Source organism: Taudactylus pleione, unplaced genomic scaffold, assembly GCF_031769625.1.
Source record: "Taudactylus pleione unplaced genomic scaffold, aTauple2 ptg000731l, whole genome shotgun sequence".
NCBI classification, from domain to species: domain Eukaryota; kingdom Metazoa; phylum Chordata; class Amphibia; order Anura; family Myobatrachidae; genus Taudactylus; species Taudactylus pleione.
This window is the reverse complement of record NW_028285133.1, coordinates 2,306,004-2,330,839: the sequence shown is the minus strand read 5'-3', so window position 1 is coordinate 2,330,839 and position 24,836 is coordinate 2,306,004. Positions and strand designations below refer to the sequence as shown.

General features: G+C 44.4%; 1 pseudogene across 1 annotated transcript; it reads right to left on the bottom strand.

The window, feature by feature from the left end:
* Window positions 1-2,884: 2,884 nt before the first annotated feature.
* On the bottom strand, window positions 2,885-24,405 carry LOC148477252 (IST1 homolog; annotated as a pseudogene). Its single transcript, XR_015872526.1, has 10 exons — window positions 24,378-24,405; window positions 22,754-22,881; window positions 21,959-22,139; window positions 19,412-19,505; window positions 17,457-17,540; window positions 16,840-16,947; window positions 14,738-14,842; window positions 12,304-12,402; window positions 4,055-4,094; window positions 2,885-3,008 (listed from the first exon to the last, which is right to left on the bottom strand). The product of XR_015872526.1 is annotated as an IST1 homolog (transcript).
* Between the last annotated feature and the right edge of the window lie 431 nt (window positions 24,406-24,836).

Below are 24,836 nucleotides of genomic sequence, written 5' to 3'. Positions count from 1 at the left end.
GCAGTCTGACTGGATGTGTAAGTGTTATTACATATCTAACAACAACTGGGCACGTGTTCTGTGTGGTGATATCATCACTGGGTGTGGCTCACATGATGTGCATCACCGCACCATGTCTTACCTGGGTGTGTGGTCACACATTGCTCTGTCACACACTGGGCACAGGAGCAATCAGGAAGCTCAAGAGTGGGTGGAGAGGCAAATAGAAAAATAGAAAAACCAGCAACAATTTGCGTAACATTAATCCACATAATATTATTCTGACTTTGCTAATAATAATATTATATTGTCAACTTTAAATTAGAGATGTACGGTTCGGTTTTACTTGGATATGTTTCGGATCTCAAAAACTGCATCATATTGGCTATCTGGCTGTCACGTGATTTGGATAGCCAATAAGAAATCCAAACTAATCCGAACTTGCGATAATTTGGCGATAAGAACCGAATAAAACCGAACCCGCACATCTCTACTTTAAATGACAAAATGTAATTTGACGCAGGGCCAGATCTCACATTTCTGCCCCCTTTCTCTAACCTGGCTGCGATCTGCCCCTACTGTCATCTGTATAGTGGAAATAATTAATTACCAAATAATTAATACAAAGTGTAATAATTAATACAAAATTTTTTATTGACATTTGTTTAAGAAGATCTGTAGGACCACAGTTTCTAATATATTAAAATGATTTCTAAGGACAGATTTGTTGAGTAGGTTTATGTAAGCATGTGACCTGCATTTCAGGCACTGCCGCCTCTATCATGACATGTTAATTTGCATTATATATATAGAGAGAGAGAGAGAGAGAGACAGAGAGAGAGAGAGAGAGAGAGAGAGAGAGAGAGAGAGAGAGAGAGAGAGAAAGCGTGTCTGCCTATCTGTCTGTTTGTCCTTTTTGCACGGCCAAAATTTTGAACCTAGCACCACCAAATTTGGCATGGTGGTGTAGTTTGACCAGGATTAGGTTTTTGCCTAGGTTTGAACTTCACCAGGGCCACAAGCTGTCACACAATCCTTGAAAATGGGGACGCTCTTAAATTACACAGGTTCTCCAGTGGAAATTGCCAGTCTGCCAAAAAGCTGTGTGAAAGCTACAAAAGTATCCTCTTAACCTAACGGTCTGAGCAAGTGTTAAGATGGGTACACACTACATAATAATGTTAACGATTTGGCCGATTCCAATGCATTGTAATTACAAATCGTCAATATCGTGCAGTGCGTATGCAATACATCTTGTAGTACGCGCTCCCGTGGGGTCGTCAGCCGCATCGCCTGATCTTTAGTACATGCAGAAAGATAAGGCAATGCAGCTGACAATCCCATGCAGCGCTATGTGGCGAGGGCCGGCATGTCGGACACTGGACCGCCCGATATGACGGCCCGGTGGCGCTGGGGTTTTGGGTTGCATCGCTGGGTACACATGTCATTTAGTGTGTGCCTAGCTTTAAACTGTATGACTCATGCAAGTTGTCCTTTTTAAAGTGACCATATATATTAGTCAGCCATCTGTGTTTGCATGCAAGGGCATAACTAGAGCTTTGTGGGCCACATAGCAAGATCTTAAAAGGCCCCCCAGAGGTAAAAAAACACATACATTTACCCCCACACAGAGATCCCATTCAGGTTATGCCACACAGTAGTACCCCTTATACACATTATGCCATGCAGTAGTAGTGCTCTTTATACATTATGCCACACTAATTCCCCTTACACTACACAGTAATGGCCCATACATATACCACACAGTAATGCCCCTTATACTACACATTAATGGCCCTTACATATTATATCACACAGTAATGCCCTTTACAGATTATGCCACATAGTAGTAGTGCCCCATATAACACATTATTCCACTCAATAGTAGTGCCCCTTACACATTATGACACACAGTAATGCCCCTTATACATTAAGCTCACCTGCCCGGGTTCCTCCAGCAGCCTCTCGCCTCCCCCTGTGCGCCATCAGCAGCCAGCCAGTGTGTATGTAGTGCTAAGCCACAATCTAATTACAGCTGGCGCAGCGGCAGACATGGAAAGGCAGCACCGGCGCAATTTAAATCTAGCACTGTTCGCGAGCCAATCGAAACTCGCAGACCGGCAGGCAATCAGGAGCTAAAACTTCTGCCGGTCCAATAGCTCTGATTGCCTCTCGACCGGCGGCGCTGTCTCTCCATATCTGCCTGCTGATGCTGTAATCAGCTGGCTGGCCGGCACCAAATGAACACCGCTGACACCTAGGCCCCCTTCTGCGGCCCTGACTGGACTGGCCCACCTTGTGTGCATGACTGGGTGCAGGGGGAGCGGCGGGCCACAGAGGCAGCTCGGGCACAATAGCAGCCGCACATTTTGCACCCACGGTAGTTACGCCACAGTGCAAGGACTGTGACACCCACTTCTAGCGCCCCGTGCGCGCTGTAATACAATTTAGTTCTTACATGCCACCATCGGTCGCACCTTCTAAGCTGGCATCAGTTCTAATGCAGGTGCAGTTTTTCCATCTGACCACGGCCTCCTATGCTTGACGCTGTGCTTCTGTGATGGCAGCCGCTCGCATTCACACGCCCGGGACACTCCCATAACACGACCACTGAATGGGCCATTTATGTGCGCACTAGTAGCCACCACCCAGTCACCGCACAGGAAGCCGATCACTTTTACCACGTTTCTGATACGGTCTAAATCTATCGCGCCATCGCCTTTGTGCGTACGCTCTGGGTAACACTTGCTCCGTAGGGGTTTTCAGAAACATTGGCATTGGCATAAATCAGGCCCAGTGATTCCAAATCATTAGTGCAGAGAGAAAAAACGTTAATGTGGAATTGTATTCTTGCTGACACATATATAACACAGCGTGCACAATGATAAAACATCAAACAAAAACTTTATTTTTCATGATAATGAATTTTTAAGATTTCCCTGTCAGGTTGTCCATATCGCTGCCGGGCTGTGAGTCTGCAATCTCAGGCTCTTGATTGTCACTCCACAGATCTGACTTAAATCCAATACCTAGAAATGACAACATACAATGATATTACTAGTCATATAAACAATAACCTCTCACTCACATATTACTTCAGTATTTAAGACCCCAAAATTTGCCTTCAAAGCCAAGTTGAGAATGAACTAGGTGGTGTTTTCAGGAGGATGTATTGTAGAAAAAGATATTTCCTAGTTTGTTTATTATGTCACCAATTGTGACTTCACTTTAGGGATGGCCCTCAACCATCGATGTTTTGCCCCCCCATGGTCAATGGTTTTGCAATTGATGCCGGAGATCCAATGGTTAACCCATCGATGGCCATCCCTATTTTTCTTCTAATGAAATTATTGGGGACCTGGATTTCTTTTAGTTTTCCAGACATAGGGCCTGATTCAGAGCCGTTCGCTATTTGTGGTCGTTCGTTCAAAAACAAGGGGTGGCTATTCAAATGATCCGTTCGCAAATTGCAGTCTGTTCCCACCTCTAAGTCTGAACGAGCGAGCAAAACATACGCTCGTTTATTTGATAAAAACGCCCCCTGGCCGCACGCACCATACGTCATGTCCGCTATTTATTAGATTAATCGAGTACATCGTACAGCGTATGAACTGCTCGCTATTCTTGTGGTTGGTGTTTTCAACCGCTATTTTGCGAGCAGTTCTGAGTTAAAAAAAAACAAGTGACGTGGTCAATGACGCTGCTGTATTAATTATGCACTCCCTTAAAACTCCCGTTTTGACCTTTAAGCACGCCTGCGTTCGGATCTCCACTCCCCGTTTTCAAGCACCTTCCCCTGTTACCACCCACATACGCCTCATTCTGTCACTCAAAATAGCAGGCCCTCGCTATATTGCGTACCAACGATTTTCGGCCGCACTGACTGGTTCGCGCATGCGTACTAAAAACCGTACGCATGCGCAGATGTGCGAACATCGCTCGGAACGAGCGTACTGCCGCTAGCGAGTGGCTCTGAATGAGGGCCATAGTTCTGGTTATGCTTTTGGATATGTGACTATATTCTACTACTACCGTAGGAAGATGTTCTAGCTTTGTGTCACAATTCAACACTCACCCATATTCGGGGTGGAAAAGTCACGATTGTCTAATTTCACCTGTGAGAAAGGAGAGAGATGCAACACACGTTATTCCTCTATTTGACTGCACCTGTATCACATATTTATTAGGGCCATGGTCTCAAAAAAACACGGGGCATTATCCAATCACGTTGTGATGTGCCTCATCCCTCAGGGGCATGCCTAGTGCTTGTGAAATGCAAGGTCACCCCAGTACCCTTTCCCTCTCCTAAAAACCACCCTCCAATTCCGTGCACACCAGCCACTGGTATGGGCCATATGTAAGGGATAACCCTTAGCGGCACACACCTCCTAACTATCCTGCTACCGGAACAAAAGTTTTGATCTGTGGAACAGTTCCACAAAGTCAGGACTCAGGGAATAGACAGCTAAAACTACACTTTCAATTCATAATAAAATAATACAGTACCAGTTAGATCTGTTCGGGTTTTTTTAACAGATTTTGGAAACATTAAAAAAAATTATGTTCACCTTTAATACTGTACTCTAAGTCATCCATTATTTTAATAAACACTCAGAGGCATATGTGGAATTTAAAGAGGGCACAGCCAAAAATGTATTTATCAAATTGTAACTTGTATTGAAAGATCGGTGGCAGAAAAAAGCAGCGCTCCTGGGCCACAGCCCAATAAAGTATATGACTAAATAATGACGACGGATCCCCGCCCAAGCATAAACTGGCTTGAAATGGTACCACTCTCCCCTAATTGGCATAACATTGACCCCTCCCTAAGATGATGGCCTCGTCCCCCCCTTAGGAAAGTACTAACTCGCCGCTATCAAGGGGAAAATGCCACTCAGGCACTCTTAGAGCCATAATAGGCCGCCCAGGAGCACTGCTTCCCGCCAGGCTGCTCCTCTCCTGTTGGAAGGAAAACATAAAAATTGCACAATCCAACAAACATTTACACATATGACAAACCAGATGTTGGGTGGGCTTTAAACCTTCTATCGGATGAGGTGTTGTCATGTGTGCAAACCACTTATCATACTAAGATAAAATAAAGACACTGAGACGTGGATTTGGCAGATAACTTGATGGCGATTTATTGGAGCAATAATATTTATTATTTATTTATTATTTATTTAAGGATGTATGGTGGCAAAGAAAGGACGGCCAGAAATCAGCCAGATCTGCTATGCCCACACACAAACAACAAAAGGCATAGCAGGCGTAGATCGCCCAGAGTGCATACACATAACCATGTAAATCATGTCAACAACAAAAGGTAACGCTCACCCCCATCTTGACTTCCCACCCGTTTAGGTGGTGATACTGCCCCCCGTTAGGTTGGTACAGCCAACTACCAGTCAACGAAGGTAGCGCCCTTAAATCATAATTGCACCCGGACTGGCGACCTGCCGTTCTTTCCCGCCACCCAAAACCAAACCCACCACATACAAAATTTATAGGGGAGGGTGGGGAATCTGGAACAAAGAGGCTTTGGCCCACACTTTTAGCCGACTATATAATGTTCCTGTTACAAACCCGCCCCTGCTTGCCATAGGCTAACTCCCACAAGTAATTTGCATACATGCCTGCCCCCATCCTAGAGGTTTAAAACACCTCTTTTCTTATGCAATCTTTCGGTTTCTCTAAACCTTCTATCGGATGAGGTGTTGTCATGTGTGCAAACCACTTATCATACTAAGATAAAATAAAGACACTGAGACGTGGATTTGGCAGATAACTTGATGGCGATTTATTGGAGCAATAATAATTATTATTTATTTATTATTTATTTAAGGATGTATGGTGGCAAAGAAAGGACGGCCAGAAATCAGCCAGATCTGCTATGCCCACACACAAACAACAAAAGGCATAGCAGGCGTAGATCGCCCAGAGTGCATACACATAACCATGTAAATCATGTCAACAACAAAAGGTAACGCTCACCCCCATCTTGACTTCCCACCCGTTTAGGTGGTGGTGATACTGCCCCCCGTTAGGTTGGTACAGCCAACTACCAGTCAACGAAGGTAGCGCCCTTAAATCATAATTGCACCCGGACTGGCGACCTGCCGTTCTTTCCCGCCACAGCAAGGTTCTGCTTATAGAACCGCCGCACCGCCACCATACCAAGTACTACCCCAATAACGCCAACTCCTCAAAAAGATCCCCAATAAACAATGACAAACCCTCCTCTGTTATATGAACTCCATCAGGTCTATACATATAACTAAATCTACCCCACCAAATCATTGACAATATCAACTCGTAATTCTACAGTGGACCTCTGCCCTAAGTCGTTGCCTCTTAAATAAGCCACCAAAAAGCCTTGCATACTCTAACAGTTTAGGACAAAAGGAATGCCATCTCATACCTCTGGAAACTATCCAATGGACCCTAGCTGAATATTCAAAAATTTGAGCTTGATCTGAACTCATAAACCTAGCAGCCCAAAAAATATATGAGTGGCCTATCACCCAAATGTCCTGCGTGTCAAAGAGCAATCCTAAAGGTGGAGGAAAGCAGTAAATAAAAAATTAGTAATTGTCATAAAACAATAACATTTTATGGTGTATTAGTGGGATCTGATAGAACATAAGTGAGTATCTGCCAAAAAGAAAAATTTTCTATTGGTCGCCGACTTTACTATTTAAAGTGGCTTTGACAAACAGAAGACACAAAGGGGAAGAATGGGTGGGGGGGAATTGGGAAAAAACAGGTGAACTCGGCAAGAGGTAAAATAAAAACCTGCTGAGGGATGGACTATGGCCTAATTAAATGATTGAGAATAGCCGAATTGAATCCGTCAGTTCAGGTAAAAATTGTAAAATCCCTCAAGACTCCCATTGCCAGCAATGGCGAGTAGCTAATCCCGAGTAGGACGGACAGGGGTAACAGACAAGACAGGACAGTACATGAGACAAGACAAAAACCAGGCAAGCATGAAATATAAACGTAACCGGAACAGACTGTGAAATTACTTTAAACAAAGGGCCTTCATGCCTAGGTCGAATGTAACCTTTATAACTATCCGATTTCCAATGTCCTAGGGCCTTAATTTCTGATGCCGAGAAACCCGCAGCTGCCGCCGAAGTTGCGGCTCCGATCAGAAACGAGTGTGTACCAAAATCTTGAGGCGGGAGGCCTAAAACTGATACACACCTCTTCAAAAACCAACCAAACTGGTATTTGGTAAGCGGAGTCCTGTCCATATGCATGAGTCATGAACCAGGAACATCCGGCCGCAATAACTCATACCGCATAGCTAGTGCCACGGGGCAGATCTGTTCATCCCTAGATGGACCCAACGAGATCCACCCACCCCTACCAGTCTGGTCGGTCTTTGACCGCCGAATCCTACAGAGAACAGACCTCTCACTGACCAGGATATCCGAGAGGAGCATGGCGGCATCAACCCATTTGGATGATGCCACCAGCTCCGATACCCTCAAGGTGCCGTGAAAAGCCTCCGAAAACACCACTTGAATCAGGACCGCCTCATACGCAGTAAGAGCCACTCCGAGAACCGCCCCTAATACTGCCGGAAGCAGATGAGCGTCCACAGGTCTCCTACGGTCAGCTACTGGCCGGGAGACCCGTGCCCAACCCTTTAAAGCCTTCACTATCAGAAAACTTTTAGTAAAGTCAGGTTGGCCCTTCAATTTACAATAAAATGCAATGCCCCCCAAAGAGCGCGCAACAGAAGCCCTGGATCTGCCAGCCAAACGGAGACTCCAAATAAAAGAAAGCATCGAACGATGCTGACTCTTACCTGCCTGTTTGCTGCTACGGGAATAATCTTCCCATTCATTCCATGCCTGCCGATATGCTCGCAACGTGGAGGGGGCTAAAGACTGTTCTGCTTAGCCCTCCATGCCGGCTCGATCACCTGCCAAACATAAGAGGGGCAAAGCACAACGTCAGCACCAGGGCCACAGATCGGGACCTAGCCCACTGGAAACGTGATAACGCATCGTCTATCTCATTCTCCACCCCAGGAACGTGTCTTGCCTTAAACATGATGTTACAGCGCAAACATGTGAGCACAGCTGCGCTAGCAAGCGCAAAACCAGCAGGGAAGCCGCATGTTGCTGATTGTATCGCATGGACCATGCCCAGGTTGTCACACCTGATAATGATGCTGCGATTGCGTAACCATTACCCCCAGATTTCCAAGGAAACCATTATGGGAAAGAGTTTGAGAAGGAGTAAGTCCTTAGTCAAACCCTTTCCCACCCATTCTTCCAGCCAACGGCCAACGCACCAGGAGCCATCAAGGTAACATCCGAACCCCGTGGTGCCTGCTGCGTCGGTGAACAGCTGCAGCTGCAAATTGTCAGCGGCTGGAGACATCCACAACCGAACGCCATTAAAATCCCGAAGAAACGAGACCCAGACAGAGAGGTCCTGCTTAATCTCTGAGGATAAACGTAGCAAATGTCTCGGTTAGTGACACCAGCCGTGGCCCTTTCCAATTTACGTGAAAAAGCTCTGCCCATTGGAATTACTTTACAGGCCCAGGAGGGATTGCGCCTGCCGCAGGGTAATTCTACTGGAAGCCGTGCATTCCGCTATGGCATTACTTGACAGGCTTATCGAGAGGAATGCGACAAGAACCCACCGAGGTACAGATCTCGATACCCAGGAATGACAAGGGGAAGGGCCCTCCGTTTTGTCCACAGCAACGGGAACTCCAAATGAAAAAACAGCGCTCGTAAAGAAAACAAAAGATAACTGCATCTGCCTGAACCGGAAGGGCCGACACACAGAAAGTCATCGAGATAGTGGGCTATTCCATGACTACCGCAAAAATTAAATAAATAAATTCCGCGCACCAGTGTAGGAAAGTGCTAAAATGCTCGAAAAACGCACAGGACACAGAACACCCCATAGGCAAGCATTTGTCTATGCAATATCCGTTGTCCAAGCTAAAAACCCATAAACTGGAATGACTCTGGGTGCAAAGGAAGTAGACGAAAAGCTGACTCAACATCTATCTTAGCCATCAGTGCGCCCGGACCATAACACCTAATGACGTCCAAAGCATCGTCAAAAGACTGGTACACCACCGAGGAAACCTCAACTGGTATGGCATAATTTACTGACGAGCCTGGCGGATAAGACAGATGTCGCATGAGCCCTTATTTTCCTGGAATTTTCTTGGGAACCACTCCCACCGGGGAATTCACAAGATCCCTAATGGGGGTTCTGCAAAAGGCCCAGCAATGCGCCTGCGCTAACCTCGCCAGCCACTTTTTCCCTAAGAATGTGAGGCAATTCAAAGGCAGACTTCAAATTTCTAGGCGAATATGTGTCGACATCCCTGCAAATAGGTAAACGAAAACCAAAACTGAAGCCTTTTAACGAAAATTCTGCGTCCTGCAGAACCGGGTACCAACTCAACCATTTTGCTATCGCTGTGACACGGACAGGGGATGGAACTTTACTTAGCACTTGTGCCTTTTGCTGGCTGTGCAGGCTGCTGCTGGGCACCCCCCTTGAAACACTTGGCAACTGGGTGAATGCCACCACATCGCAAGCAGAGGTGACGAAAACGACATTTTAATGTGGAATTATTAAAGGCGAAGCATTTTCCCCAGACGCCTGCTGTTAGCCCTGACGAACTGAACTAGCTGCTTTGCACGCGTTGTACCCCTCATAGGCAGGACGCGAAGGCTGCGTGACCTCCAGCAATGTATATTTGTCGAAGTAGGAGCATAGCTGAGAATGGAGCTTCCCGGTGATAGCTGCTTGGGGCAGTGATTGCAATAATAAGCTGTGCACCCTGTAGAAATTCACTGTAGCACATGTATTCTGTCTATTTTGTAAGTTAAATGCTCAGAATACAGTATATAATACAATCTCCTCTATTGGCTGATAATAATGATTCAAAGGAGATAAAAGCTAGATCTTAGGTGCTATAGATAAATAAAGCAGTGTCAAAGCCATTACCCCTTACTGTCATATAACGCATCACTAAAGCATTCTATTCCCCCAATGATACCTCAATGCCCAGCATAATACTGACACTGTTTGCTGCAACTGTTTTCTACCATTAAGAGGGCATAATCAGCACTTAGACCATCTATAAAATACATCATACGAATGTACTGAATGATATAATTCTGGCATATACAGGACCAGCAAACACAGTAAGTAATTATATGTAGAAGTAGGGCCATCCTGTCTGAGCTGAATCTTTTTATTTCATGTGCCGGCTCCTTTACAGATCATATGAGCAAGTTGGGGAATCTGGGAGAGGGCAGAAAAAGAAACCATGCACTGTCCTGGAAACAGATGCACAGATTGGTCCCCCTATGTACTGGATGGTGTATTATCCAGTATTAATAATTGATCCAATAGGTGATCCATATCAGTGCACCCCGTACAGTGCATGTTTTCCAGATCTAGTTGGTGCACAACAATATTCATTACTGGCTTTTTAACTTTTTCTACTGGCTGACACATTTAAAAGATCAACAGGGACTGTAGTGCTAGTTATTTCATTTGTGACACTGAGGGGATCCTAAAAAACATGCAACTTTAGTATTATATGCTATTTCTATTGTAGTCATCATGGTGTGGGCTGAGGGGGGGTTCAGGCAAGGCACTCATAAACCCCTCCTGCATTTGCCTATGGTGCTGGCCATTGCAGCCACAAAGATAATATTGACCAGGGGCATTAAGGACTAAAGGGAAGCACCCCTCCCCCACACTGGCACACCTTCCACAAAGCTGCTGCAGCCTGAGGGGGGATAGAACTATCAATAGGGGAACCACACCTGCAGCTCCTAATAACATGGGGACACTGTGGAGCCAGGGACCAGGGTCTGGGGAGGCTCATTCCTAGGCAGGACATAGCTACACCCACCCCCAGCAGAACAAGAAATCAGAAAAGACACTGATTGAGGACAGAAAGGAAAAGTAAAAGCAATGATATGAAGTAAATGAAAAGAGACTAAATACAATAAGGAAAAGGAGGAGAGAAGAAGAGAAGAAGGAGAAGCACTAAAAGAGTTTTATTAAGGAAAATGACAACTGACAAAATGCACTTCCCTGTCCTGGAGGAATCTGGAACAAAGAGGCTTTGGCCCACACTTTTAGCCGACTATATAATGTTCCTGTTACAAACCCGCCCCTGCTTGCCATAGGCTAACTCCCACAAGTAATTTGCATACATGCCTGCCCCCATCCTAGAGGTTTAAAACACCTCTTTTCTTATGCAATCTTTCGGTTTCTCGAAACTGCAAAGAGGAAAAACCTGGCTATTTAAGTGACTAGCAGAGGCCTTGCCTCCTGCTACGTTGCTAATAGGCCCAATAGTTTGATTGACAGGTCCTAGCTACGCCCTCTCTATACCTTAACCCCCTAACTGACCAAACTAGCAAAACTCCTAACAATTATCTTCCCTCAAACTTATACAAGTATTCGGAATCTTTTACATGACTAAGACATACCTCCCAACATGACCCTCTCCAGGAGGGACACAATGCTCTGGTCCTGGACTTCCCTGGTAAGAGGCGGGGCTGCAGCGCAGTTCAAAAGTCAAATAGGGGAGTCACACCAATTGTCATTTCACACACTGCCAAACATCACTAGCTGCGACTCACTGGCAGTTGGTGCGACTACCCTATTTGAAGCCAGTACCAATCATAAATAACCAGGGAAGTCCAGGACCAGAGCATTGTGTCCCTCCTGGAGAGGGTCATGTTGGGAGGTATGCTAAGAGGAAGGAATGGAAAAGTTAAGAGCAGAGCCGTAACTAGAGTTTTTGGTGCCCTGTGCCAAAAAGAGCATTGGCACCCCCCATGCCCATTTTACAAATAGGGACATAATATAGTGCACCTGAAAAAGGGTAATGGCCCCTCATGGGGAAGGGCCAGGGAAGAGATAGGGGAGGCCAGGAGATGCTGGGGATAAAAGAAGAGGAAGTTACAAGTGAGAATGATAATAAACAGGAATATTGGCAGGCCCAAACAGCGCCCCCTGCTCTGCGGTACCCTGTGCCATGACACAGGTCGCACTACCCTAGTTACAGCCCTGGTTAAGAGCCTTAGAGGGGAGGTTTATCTAACTTTCTGTGTTGCCCATAGCAACCAATCAGATTTAGCTATAGACTGTTCTAAATAAATAATAGCTAGAAGCTGATTGGTTGCTATGGGTAATGCCTCCACTTGTCCTGTTTAGGAGGTTTGATAAATCTCCTCCTAAGTGAGAATGGGGTCCATCTGTTACTTTGCCTTGAGCTCATTGTGGTTTAGACTTTTTGGGACTTACTGAATTACTGCCGGGAATCTCATATGTAATTGGAAATGGCCATCTTGGAAATCCACTATCTATGCCTCTCAAGATTTCTTCTGCATCTGGAAAGGCGCCCTGTAAGGAATTTCAGAGTAAAACCATCAAACAGCTGCATCAACAGTGACTATACAAGATCTAGAAGAATTTCTAATCGCAATTCATAACACTACAAGGACAACATATAGGGGTCTATTTACTAAGCAGTGTTAGGAGAAGTGAAAAGTGATAAGGTGCTAGCCAATCAGCTCCTAACTGCCATCTCACAGGCTGTGTTTGAAATATGACAGTTGGGAGCTGATTGGTTGGTACCTTATCACTTTTCACTTCTCCTAACACTGCTTAGTAAATAGACCCCATAGTCATGTGCAATTGCTGGTTCATGAGTTTTCAGTAGACCAAATCTCAGGATTGTGCTTGTGAATTGCAGCAAGGATATAGCATGTCCTTAGATTATAACCTACTGGCAGAATTAACTGTTGTGCTATACAATGTGTTGGAGCTTCCCATGTATACACAAGCCATGACCAGGCTGGGAGATTTAATTTTGCCCCACTGCTCCACTTGTTGGATTATGATTATGTGGCTAATTCAGCATTGCACGCAAGTGCAATGCTGAACGCAAATTCCAGATTATCGGGAATCTGCGTGTGTGCAGGAACTGTTCTGCGAATGTGGGCCTGATTGACAGGCAGAGGCATTTAAGGGGCGGTGGTAGCCGGCGTTACCTGAAACAGTGATCCGGCGTTCCCGGAAATGGTGATCCCAGCCTGTGACCTCGGACGCGGTGCTGGGATTACAAATACAGCAGGGGGTATCATACACCTCATGCTGCATTTGCAAAGACAGAATTGCAAAGCTGCTTGCGTGCAGCTTTGCAATTCCATTCCAAGCTGAATCACCCCCTATGTCAGGTAATTGGCTGGCAATGTGGAGGGCTTCAGCAAAGAAATTACATGCTCATTAGTACTGAAGTGCAAGTGGCATAGACCCTGTGCATATTATATCGACATTCATTAATTACATTTCTCTAAATCTGTGACAGGCATTACTATCCGCATTGAAGAGCCATCAGTCTTTGATGCTCTGGCGTCTATCCATAGACACAATTGCTCTCTGATTTTCCCTCTCCCCTAAATTTAGAGCCAAATATGAAATAGAGAATAGGGCAACGACCCTGCTCCCAGGAAAGGGCCTTACTGAACTGAAGGGGAATGTGTGCTTCTGTTTGTTATTTATCAGGTCAGGGCTCCCTATGATCCCTTAATATATCCCCTACACCTGAACCCGCCTCCCACACCTGGAAACTCAGGATCACAATTTATTTCAACCATAAAAAGACCATAAAAAAAGAGGTAAAATAATAATAACATGTCCAGACACTACCCATATTATAATGTGCCACATAAGGATGGGCTACGTCCTTCTTGCTGCAGAAATTGGAATAGAAATTAATATGGAATCGGTATGATTTACCGCCGGACCCCGACAAGGATGAAAATCCAGATCGTCCTAAAGGTAAGTATTCACTAACCTATTCTACCCCCTAGCCTTAACCCTCCCTTAGGGGTGCCTAACCCTAGCCTTCCCCCAAGTGCCTAACCCTAATCCCTCCTCTAAGTGCCTAAACCTAACCCCCCTTCCCCACCACCTAAACCTAAGTCCCCCGGGGGGGTGCCTAGCCCTAAACCCGGGAGCCCCTAACCTAACCCTCCCCCCGCGGCTGTCTGCGCTCGGCGCCCGGCATCGCTTCGATCGAGAAGCCGGGCGCCGGTCATTGGTAAAATGACAGGCGTCTAGATTTTGACGCCTGTCATTTAACCCTCGCCGGGATTAAGCAGTCGGGAAGCCGGCTGTCGGGATTAGGTCCGCTGGCTTTCCGACTGCATACCATTAATATACCTAATATACAGGCAAGTGACTGCTTTCGAAAGGTGCGTACACACGGTACGATATCTATGAACAATAACGATATAGTTCAACGATAAATCGTTCATATCATTAATTTTTATGCAGTGAACAACCAACGAACAACCAACGATGCACGTTCCCGCATAGACGATAACAATATCTATGGTCGTCCGTACATGCAGGCCAACTTGGACGATTTAATCACGAGATGTGGCAGGATGACTTCACTGAATGATATCTATCATAGATATCTTTCAGTGTGTACACCCAATATCGTTTGTCCTGCACTTCAAGGGAAATCGTTCAGCGATATCGTTGGTTGTGCATATCGTACCGTGTGTATGCAGCATTAGAGATTAACCTGAAGCAATCAAAGTTTAGTTTTAATCAAATCCCATGGCTAGCAATCTCCACGTCCCTTGAGACCTCCCTTGCACCTCTCATTAGGTTCATATCCCCCACAACACTGTATTGCGCACTTATTGTTTTGTTTTGAACGCACATTGTTTTGAGGATACGGGCAGAGCGGACTGTCTTGTTTTGTGCAACCAGCTCCGGCTTCAAAGGGATCAAATCCAATACTGCCAAACCTTGGGGACGCTTCAATCTGATGAGAGAATAACACATTTCAGTACATGTACCGGATGATGGAAATAATGTCCAATTTTGCTCTTTTAAATATTGCACTGTAACCAGGGGCGTACCATAGTAATATGCTATTAAATCCATCTGTAGGATGTAGACCCATTGCCCACTCACCATTACGCTGCATTGGAGAACACCATAATACCAACCTCTGGCACATCCAATAAACCATGCGTGTAAAAGGAAGAAGTGTATTCTACCAGTAATGACAGGCATATATAGGACAAACAAATGGCAAGATATTGAATCAAGGGGCAGCCTGCCTCCCCTGCAATTTTCTTCGTTCTTTCTATATGTCTAATTAGTAAATATGCTATTTGTGCATTTCAATGTTGTGTATAATCTTATGGTGCGTACACACTGGACGATATTACTGAGCGATTGCACGATTACGACATCGTAATCGTGCAATCGCTCAGTAATCGTGCACGATAATGACAGAAACAACCAGCGATGCGCGCTCCTGCTGGTTATTTCCGACATTGTCCATCGCCAGAACATGTAGCACAATCTGTAAATGTTCAGTGATGAGGGAGGGAGCCAACACTGAACGACTGATCGTTCAGTGTGGGCACTACAGGGGATCAGGAACGACTGTACGCTTATGATGTTGTAATCGTACTGTCTTTCCTAATCGCCCAGTGTGTACGCACCTTTAGGGATAGTACAATGGTTGGAGAAGACATTGATGTATTGGTGCAGTATTTGTGTAATATTATACAATCCCTGGCCCCCAGGAAAACTTGGTTTGGGGGTCTGGTGATATAAATCCCACCTGCCCCCATGTGACCTTCTGAGAATGAAAAAGGAGCCAGCACAATCTTGGTGCGGCCCAAACGGGAACTTTGATATAATTAAGGCCCTTGTGGGGTCCTAAAATTTAGAAGACTGCTTTACACCTGGAAGGAGTAAAGGTTATTGTCTGAGCTCTGTAGACAATACAAATTTGCTGATGCCAGGTTCTGGGATTATTCCAGTTTCATTTAGAAGTGTCGCCTTCCCTCTTCACACAGTGGAGGTAATTTGCAGAGCACTTAATGACTGCTCTGCAGCACAAATGCAGCTACTACCACCCTGTGTGCCTCGGTGTTCAGCAGTGTGCAAAGGTTTATGGTCCGAGATGCACATTTGCATAGGAGAAGAAACATGGGAGGAGGAGGTCTTGAGGTGTTAGGGGAAGTGGAATGCAGCCAAAGGTCAACAGAGACAATTTCGACAGTCAGACACCACAATGTTGACAGTTATGATGTCGACACTGTCAAAATATTGTACCCAACCGTGTGAAGTGAGGTCATTGCTAGCAGAGTATGGAGTAGATAGATCTGTGCTCCGTAATTGCAGAGCAATGCAGAAACGACATTTCAGGTTATACAGTAAAGCAAGATTATTGTCACGTTCCATCCTCTGTGCGGCCATTTTCTCTCCTCCTTTGTGCGGTCATTTTCTCTCCCCAGTAGGACTTGACTTTCAAGAGACCAATCTTAAATTTGGAACTGCCCCTGGAAATTCATAGCAGTTAGCAGCTATGTCAGTGACGGATGCGCTTTAAGACTCCATGGTCAAAATGATGATTTGTGTATCGGCATTTGTGGTAAGTACATGAAGTGAAGGAGCGGCCTTCTGTTCTCAGCCTGTAGGCAGCATATATGGTTCTCTGCTGCAAGTGTAGCAGGCTGATTGGCCTAATATTGATAGCCAGGGGCGTAACTAGGTATTTGGAGGCCTCATAGCAGAAGTCTGTAAGGTCCCCAATGTAACACCCAATGGTGAAAAATGTATATAACACATGTAACTTTGATAAGGAAGATGTGGCCCCCCTCAGCTCTGGGCCCCATAGCAGCTGCACCCTTGCACCTATGGTAGTTATGCCCATGTTGACAGCAGTTTAGGGGGCGACATTTTTAGATTTGTACTATGAACAATAAAACCGTTAATTCTCCTTTTCGCATTTGTACTCACCATAATTTCATCTGGCTCATACTCTACATTGAACTCTTTTGCTATATCAGACAGATATCTCTCCACCAGAGACTTGGAAGGAGGTTTGGTACTCAGCGACAGTATGACCTGCGGAGAAGGAACGTGTTGAGGTGGTGAGGAAGGAACGCGATTCGGTAGGGGCTGCCATATTGTTCAGTTTATGGACAGATATTGATTTCTTGTATTGAGGTCAATGTCATTGTATGTACTGTATGGTAAATAAAACATATGGGCCCTTTATGAAATAGCCTGATGTAGTCCACAGTTTTAAAGCAGCAATCATTTTTAAATTATTGGTGCTTTAAATCTGCAGACTAAATTGCCAAAATTGCTTTGGCTCCTCGCCTCTTATCATGGTGATAGAATAATAGGAAAGCTTTGGAATGGTTCCACAGACAAGACAGTGATAGCTGAGGTCACAGGTGAATAAAAGTGCGAGTACCTCTACATTAGACATCTGTATTATACAAGTGATAAATGATGAGTAGTGACTGCAGCTCACACTGCAGGGGAGTTATCAGAATAAAAGGGTTAGATGTGATACATGTTCTGCTCTCTGCTAATGGACATATAGAACATGTATATCTCACACCTACTTTTTCGTTGACTGTTCCAAGCTTATTTGACCGACAGAGATTTCCGTATTCCTTGCTATACTGATGACATAGCTGACTGGCCACCTGTAATACAAATCGGCATGGTCATGTAGTTACAGTACATCAGACCGACTGTCTGCTGTTCTATTAGGCGCTGTTCATTCATTAATCACACCCATAAACCACATAATTCTGACCGCAAACAACATAAATAGACAAGGGACCATATACAGGACACTGTGACACTCTTTTGACTTGTCGGATCTCTATAAATGTAGTTCATTACCTACAGGAGGTCCACAGACAGAAAAACATTATGATGTCATTTAATGGACATATGGCCTGTGTGCTTCACGTCATTATTCTACAAGTGTCTCTAATTGGCCAGAAGGGTTGCAGCATCATTTTCCACTAGAAAGTCACTGAACTAATGCCTGGTTGGACTGTGTTCAGACCAGGTGACTGAGAAGACCATAACACGAGTGACATCACCATCATCATGCTCAGCCAACCACCAGAGGGCCATGTTGGATAGTGGTTTTGCCAAGGTGTTTCTATGTTTTTGTCCAATACCTGCAGTTTGCATGGGGGGGGCAGCCTAGTAGATGATGATAGCCTTAAATACATTTAGAATGAAGTACAGTACTGACGTTACTTTTATTATCCTTTTGCCTTTGTCCATTATAAATATTAAGGGATTAATGTATAAAAACATTCATGTTCTAAAACTTTACCTAACATCCGTGATGGCGCTACTAAGTCATCTTGAAGAATTTACATGTCAGTGGAGTGTCCCCATAATCCTGTCATTTCTTCCCAGAGATCTACATTCATTTAGCTGTAAATATCCAAGTTTAATTTCCAGTGCCTCTAGCACCTAAAGGTAACAAACCTCACCCCAACACTAATGAGATTTTAAAAGATTTTGAAAGTCTGATCTTGTTTGAAAATTGAAGGCATCTGGAGCGTTATGTGCGCAGTGGGTGGGGAATACACACCAGGTGTTCAGATGCCTGTCGTCTAACACCATCTAGTGGCATCAACTAATTTCATCAGCTAAACGTTCAAAGGGTAGAGGAGAAAGGTTTTCAACTTAGTTCTTCAGAGAGCAGAGAAGGGCTGTAAGTAACATAAACTGGTTGTTGCTGAAATTTAAGATATTTTTGCTTCTATGCTGGTGGGAAGCTGTGTACTGGTCAGGAGGCTTTGTGACCCAGGCACCATGTTTCAGGCAGTGTTTTACCTTCTGTCTTTGTGGGGGAGATGTTTGCTGCTCAGAGTCCAGTAGACATTATATTAATGACAATATCCCCAAAAAATGGAGTACAGATGTCATCTCCAGAGTTATTATACTAATAGCAATCATTATATGAACACATACAAGCAGGACATAAACATGTTTTTTTAATACACTATTGAATTTTCAATTATCCATGATAATTGATGCTTTCAAACTAGGGCCCCCATTTATCAGCGAAGCATAACCCCTTTAGCCATCGCTAAAGGGGTTATGTCATCGTTTTTGGATTTAACAAACAGCGGTAATCTAAGATGCCGGCAATGGGGACCCGGCGCTGCCTTCCTGGGTTCAGCGAAGCCATCCAGGCACTTCTGGGTCCCCTTGTCATACACATGCACAGACGGACCGTCGCACATTCCCATTTCATAAGGCCCCCGTCGCGCAGCCCAGCGGAGGACCTCGCCGAAGAGGAGGACTTCGCTGGACCTCGCCAGAGGGGTAAGTATTGGTAAATACCGTTGGATTTTTCGTTTGTATCACAGTGATACTAATTGTGCTGGTGTTCACCTTCATTGATAAATGGGGGCCTAGAAATGTTAATTACCTATTAATACTTAATTAAGGATTATGTATAATCTTGCACTGAAGGTATGCACATCACCTATTCAGGTGACCGACATGTAGTATTTCCCTATGTAGTACACTTTTCACTTACGGCCTTCAGCTCGGGGACCTCTGTCTCCATATGTGGGGCAGCCCAGATCACAGTGGACACTGTTTCGGATAGGGTTGGATCCAGGTCTCTGCACCTAAAGAAATCATTATGAGAACATGAATTGCTGTAAAGTTATAGGAACATAATCCTGCTCTTTTCACCATCCGGAAGTAACAGTGGAGTCTATGTACTAAGCCTTGGAGAAAAATAAAGTGGACGGAGATAAAGTATCAATCAGCTCCTAACTGTCACTTTACAGGCTGTGTCTGAAAAATGACAGGAGCTAATTGGTTGGTACTTAATCTCTCGCCAAGGCTTAGTATACAGACCCCAGTGATCCATATATTCTGCTCATTCCCCAGCATCAGAGGCGATGATGAAGGAAACATCAGGACATATGATTTTTTTTTTTTCAAAATGTTTTTATTTGGGTTTTCAAACATTTTCATAGAACATACGATAATTTTCAACGTAGGTACAATAATGCATTTGTATACTTGTTGTTATACATAGTATTCAAATCTCCCCTTTTCCAAATATGGAAATTGGGGTAGATAATTTACATTACTTATATCAGTTTTTAAATTAACCAGAACATATCATGATATATGAAGAAAAAAAAAAAGCAATGAAGAAAAGAAAGGGTGAAACTAAAGAAAGAAAGAAAAAAAAGAGGGCAGAAGGTAAAGGGAAAAGTTCATCCGTGGACTCTAACTAAGCTGAATAGGAGGGTCTGGCTGAAACATTCTGGTTTCATACCATAAAGTCATTCGGAAACAGTTATGTATCTGTTGTTTAAGTGATGTATTCAAAGTGTCAATAAAAGATTCCCATATTTCAAAAAATCTTTGTATTCTTTGTTCTTTGTGTAATGACGTTTCCATTAAACATGTGAAAAAGTTTGTCTCTGAACATTTGTATAGACCGGGGGGAAGAGTATATCCATTGCTGAAGTATACATTTCCTAGGACATATGATTAATGTGGTTAAGAGTGCAGCTCTAAAGCTGCATACACACACAACGATTTTTTAATGATTATCGTTAAACGATATCGTTTAACGATAATCGTTTGCAAAAATCGTTCACTTTCTGAGTCAAACGATGAACGATTATCGTTCATGCGCATTCACGTTTGTAGTTTGTCGTTTGTAGTTTGTAGTTCAGTCAGACTTGTCAACTGAACGATTTTCATTAAGGGAATATGCAAAAATCGTTTGTAGTTCATAAAAATCGTTCATTACATTTAAATGAACATAGTAAATGAACAACTTTAGTAAACGATTTTAGTTCATTTTTTCAAGGTAGAAAATCGTTTACTAAAATCGTTCATTAACTCAATCGTTGTGTGTGTATGCAGCTTTACTCACACCTGTCCTGTATCCCTTCCATTAACAATAATAGTATTTTGGTGATAATCTCTCGTGTGATTTAGCAAAGTCCTAGCAGTCACTATAGGTTGACTAAGCTAGATCTTTTTTGGCACGGTGCAAAAAGAGCAGCATAAGGGTGGGCAGCAGAGGTCCTATTTATAATTAGGGACCAAGACTCTGCTATACTAAGTAAATGGTAGGGGGCGGGGGGGGCGGCACAGGGTAAAACACAACCACCAAAGTGTTTTGAAAGTGAAGGGATTTGTGCAGACGTTATTTAAAGCATAAAAAAACTGTTAAACTTGCTTACTATTTCTATTTCTGTTTCTATGAGTGTCTATATTTCTGGAACTGTTCTTATTCATTTGTGGGTACAAATCCTACAAGCCAACCTCGTTTTTTGCCTCTTGTTACGCAGCTAGCAACTGTCCATTTTGTTGAATATCCCATTTATAATGTAGGATTAGTTCAGAGAGGTGTACTTTGCTCACATGCTATATGGCACACTGGGCCTGGTTCAGAACTGTACGCTAATAGCATTGCTGCCGCATCTTTGGATTCAGAAGCGATGGTCAAATTTGCTAATGCAGCAGGAAGTGTCTGAAGAAAGAAGACGCTCCCTGCAGGCATCGCAGATCCGAGTGCTACATCGAAGGCTCAGCATCGACTCACCATCGCGACTCGCGATGGTCGCAGCCATCGACCATCTGAGTAAGCCCCAGCTTACACAGGAAGACCGCCGGAACTGCTCGGCCAGAAGACGCAGACCCACACATCTACAAAACGGGGGCACCTGCCTGGCCCCAAACGGCCCTAGCATATCAATCTTGCTGAGGCTTAGGGAGCACTGCGAATTGATCTCGCAAGACCCGTTCTGCACATGCGCAGAACGGGTCATATGCAAGCGCAGTCCCCCCGCCATCGGACTTGTACGATACATCGTCCAGGCTGCCTGTATATGTTTGGGGGAACGTTACTGAGCGCAATGGTTCTCACACAGGCACAATACACCCATATGAAGTAACCCACTTAAAGTGGTGGCTGAGACTCTAAAGACCCACGAAGATGTCAATCACCTTTATTCCTGTGTACATTTCCTATATGATGTTTTGAAGCATGCATTGGTTTTATAAAAAAATAAAAAATCATATATGAACCAGTGGCTGCATTACTTACATTATAGACTGGATTAATCCAATTTTGTTATATAACACATCACAAAATGTCTGAATGATCTCTATGGCTTCCACAAGGTTATCCTCCCGAATAACGTCTTCCACCTGGATTTGCGCTTGAACTTTCTCTTTAGACATTAAATGCTCAGCTATATCTTTCTTCCCCTTCGTTGCCATCTCACCTGGATGTTTAAAAGAATTAACATATTGTGATGTATATCTGGTCCACTGCTGGAGAACGTACCCTTTAACACAGGGCTGGCTCTAGGGGTGTTCAACCAGTGCGGTCGCACAGGGGCGCCACCCATAGAGGGCGCACCCGTCCCCAGGATCCCGATTTCAGTACTGTCCCGCTGTTCCACCCATGGGCCGAAGTGGCCCGCGGGTGGTCTAATTGGGAGGCTGGGGACCCCCACCGCCGCAGCTGTGCAGCGGTGCCGGACCCCCGGAGTGTGAATGGATGCCGTGCGCATCCCTTCACTGACAGCAGAGGGCTGGGGGAAGCCCAGCCAGTGACGGAGGGCTGGGCTTTACCCCCAGCCTGACGTTATTTGGAGGCGTGCCATGCAGACACGCCTCCAAATAACATCACACAGGGGGCGGGCCTATAGAAATGAGGCCACGCCCCAATTTTGGGAGCGCACAACGCTATGTACCGGGCCAGCACAGGGTGCTCAGACCCCTGGAGCCGGCCCTGCTTTAACATGCTAGCGCAGATGCTGCCGACTGTACCTCTATAAGTGTACACAGGATCCACAGGTATTAACATTTAACAGAGTTATGCACACATACTCACTTTTTGTTTGTTTCAGCTGCTCCAATTGCTGTATAGTGTCTTTTAGGCTTGCAGTAAAGTGTTGCGCTTCAAAACTGCTTCCAGACATGTTGTCTGTTGTTAATAATGGAAGGTTACATATGTGATTTCTGGAAATGTAAGTTAATGGTAATTTACAGATTTTATAATTAAAGCAATAGCAGACCTGCGTATACAATCAATCTCTCTCTCTTCCCCTTTCTCTCTCTCTCCCCCCCTCACTCTCTCTTTTCCTCCCCTCTCTCTCTTCCCCCCCTTTCTTTCTTTCCCCACCCCTCTCTCTCTCTCTCCCCCCCTCTCTCTCTCTCTCCCCCCCTCTCTCTCTCTCTCCCCCCCCCTCTCTCTCTCTCTCCCCCTCTCCCCCCCCCTCTCTCTCCCTCATAATTGTTGGTAACTTGTGCCGTCTACAACATGCACAATCCCCAAAAGGTTGCCAATCTCTGCTTTGGGTATATGTCTTCGGTTGATGCTATTTCCCCTTCAGCTTAAGGACCCAGACTTGAGGTCAGTGAACGTGGAAGTGCGGTTCCCTGCCCTGACAGCGCTGTTATTTTGTCTATTTGTATTTTGTCTTACACATGTGGCCACCAGTAGTAGAAATTTGTACCCTCACGGGCTCGCTTTACTAGTCACACTTCAGGCATGGTGGCTTGCCACAGGTTACTATTCCCACTCTATGTCCACGTGGATAGTAACTGATGACGTCAGGGTCCATTCGGTGAAGGACATCTAGCCGCAACCATATGTCTTTAATAGTATTTTTACTTCAAGGGTTTGTCTCCCTCTGTTGCTTAATAGAAGTGTAAGCAGCACAATGGGCCTGATGCAAGCCGGCCGTAATTGCTCCTGAAGACTTGTACACATCTCTGTGGCCAAACCGCATCTATGCACACTCTTGGATTCATAGCTGTCATTATCATTGCACGCTTGAACCAGTCCTATTTCTGGTGCAGCAAAAGGTCCATCTGAATACACACGTATTTACACCTACAGTATGCACAATTGTGCACATCCTCAATAAACTTAGCCTACGTGCCTAGTTACCAGCCAATAACACGCCTTCACCTGCAGGAGAAGATGTAGCTGAGTGGAGTATATCACTGCATTGCTTTTAGCTCCGGAGCACGCGCAGTGCGAAAACACGCAATAAACATCCGCAAAACTGCCTTGTATTCCACTCTACACCAGCAAAACTGCCTTGTATTCCACTCTACACCAGCCCCGATATGTACAGTCTGTATTACAGGATATGCTGATTTGGTGATATACACTTACAGGTTGATGCTAAGTTTGCTGTGTTCTACCCTATTGGATATACTGTAAAATAGATATAAACTAGAAATGGGATATAAAATAGATATAGGAAATAAAATAGAAATGGGATATAAAATAGAAATAGGAAATAAAATAGAAATGGGATATAAAATAGATATAGGAAATAAAATAGAAATGGGACATAAAATAGATATAGGACATAAAATAGAAATGGGATATAAAATAGATAATAGATATAGGATATAAAATAGATATAGAATCTAAAATAGAAATGGGATATAAAATAGATATAGGATATAAAATAGATATAGGATATAAAGTAATGACTTACCTGAGCTGAGTCGTTGAGCGTCCTGGCAGCAGAGAAAAAAGGCAGGAAAGACGTAGTCCAGGCACAGACACTGGATATGGGCATATATTGTTAATGTGACATCTAGATGTAGAGTTGTGTGGTTGGTCAATGTGACAGATGCTCCCCGCATCATACTTTGTATTGTTGGCAATGAGGTAAATAAATAATGGGAGTAATGGGAACTAATTAACCAGAGAAAGAAATCATCTAGAAAATAAAAAATAATATCTTCTTACCATTACCGGCCCCATCCTGTCCTTTCCCCCCCCCCCCAATCCCACCCCTTCTGTATTTAATATATTTTTATATCCAACAGCCAAAACCAATGCCATTCTGCTGCTCAGTAAATATGCTCCATAAACTGTATTTGCCTTGTTAAGATCACCTGTCCTGATTATCCTAAACTTGGACCATTTTTTTCACAATTTGTTATTTCCT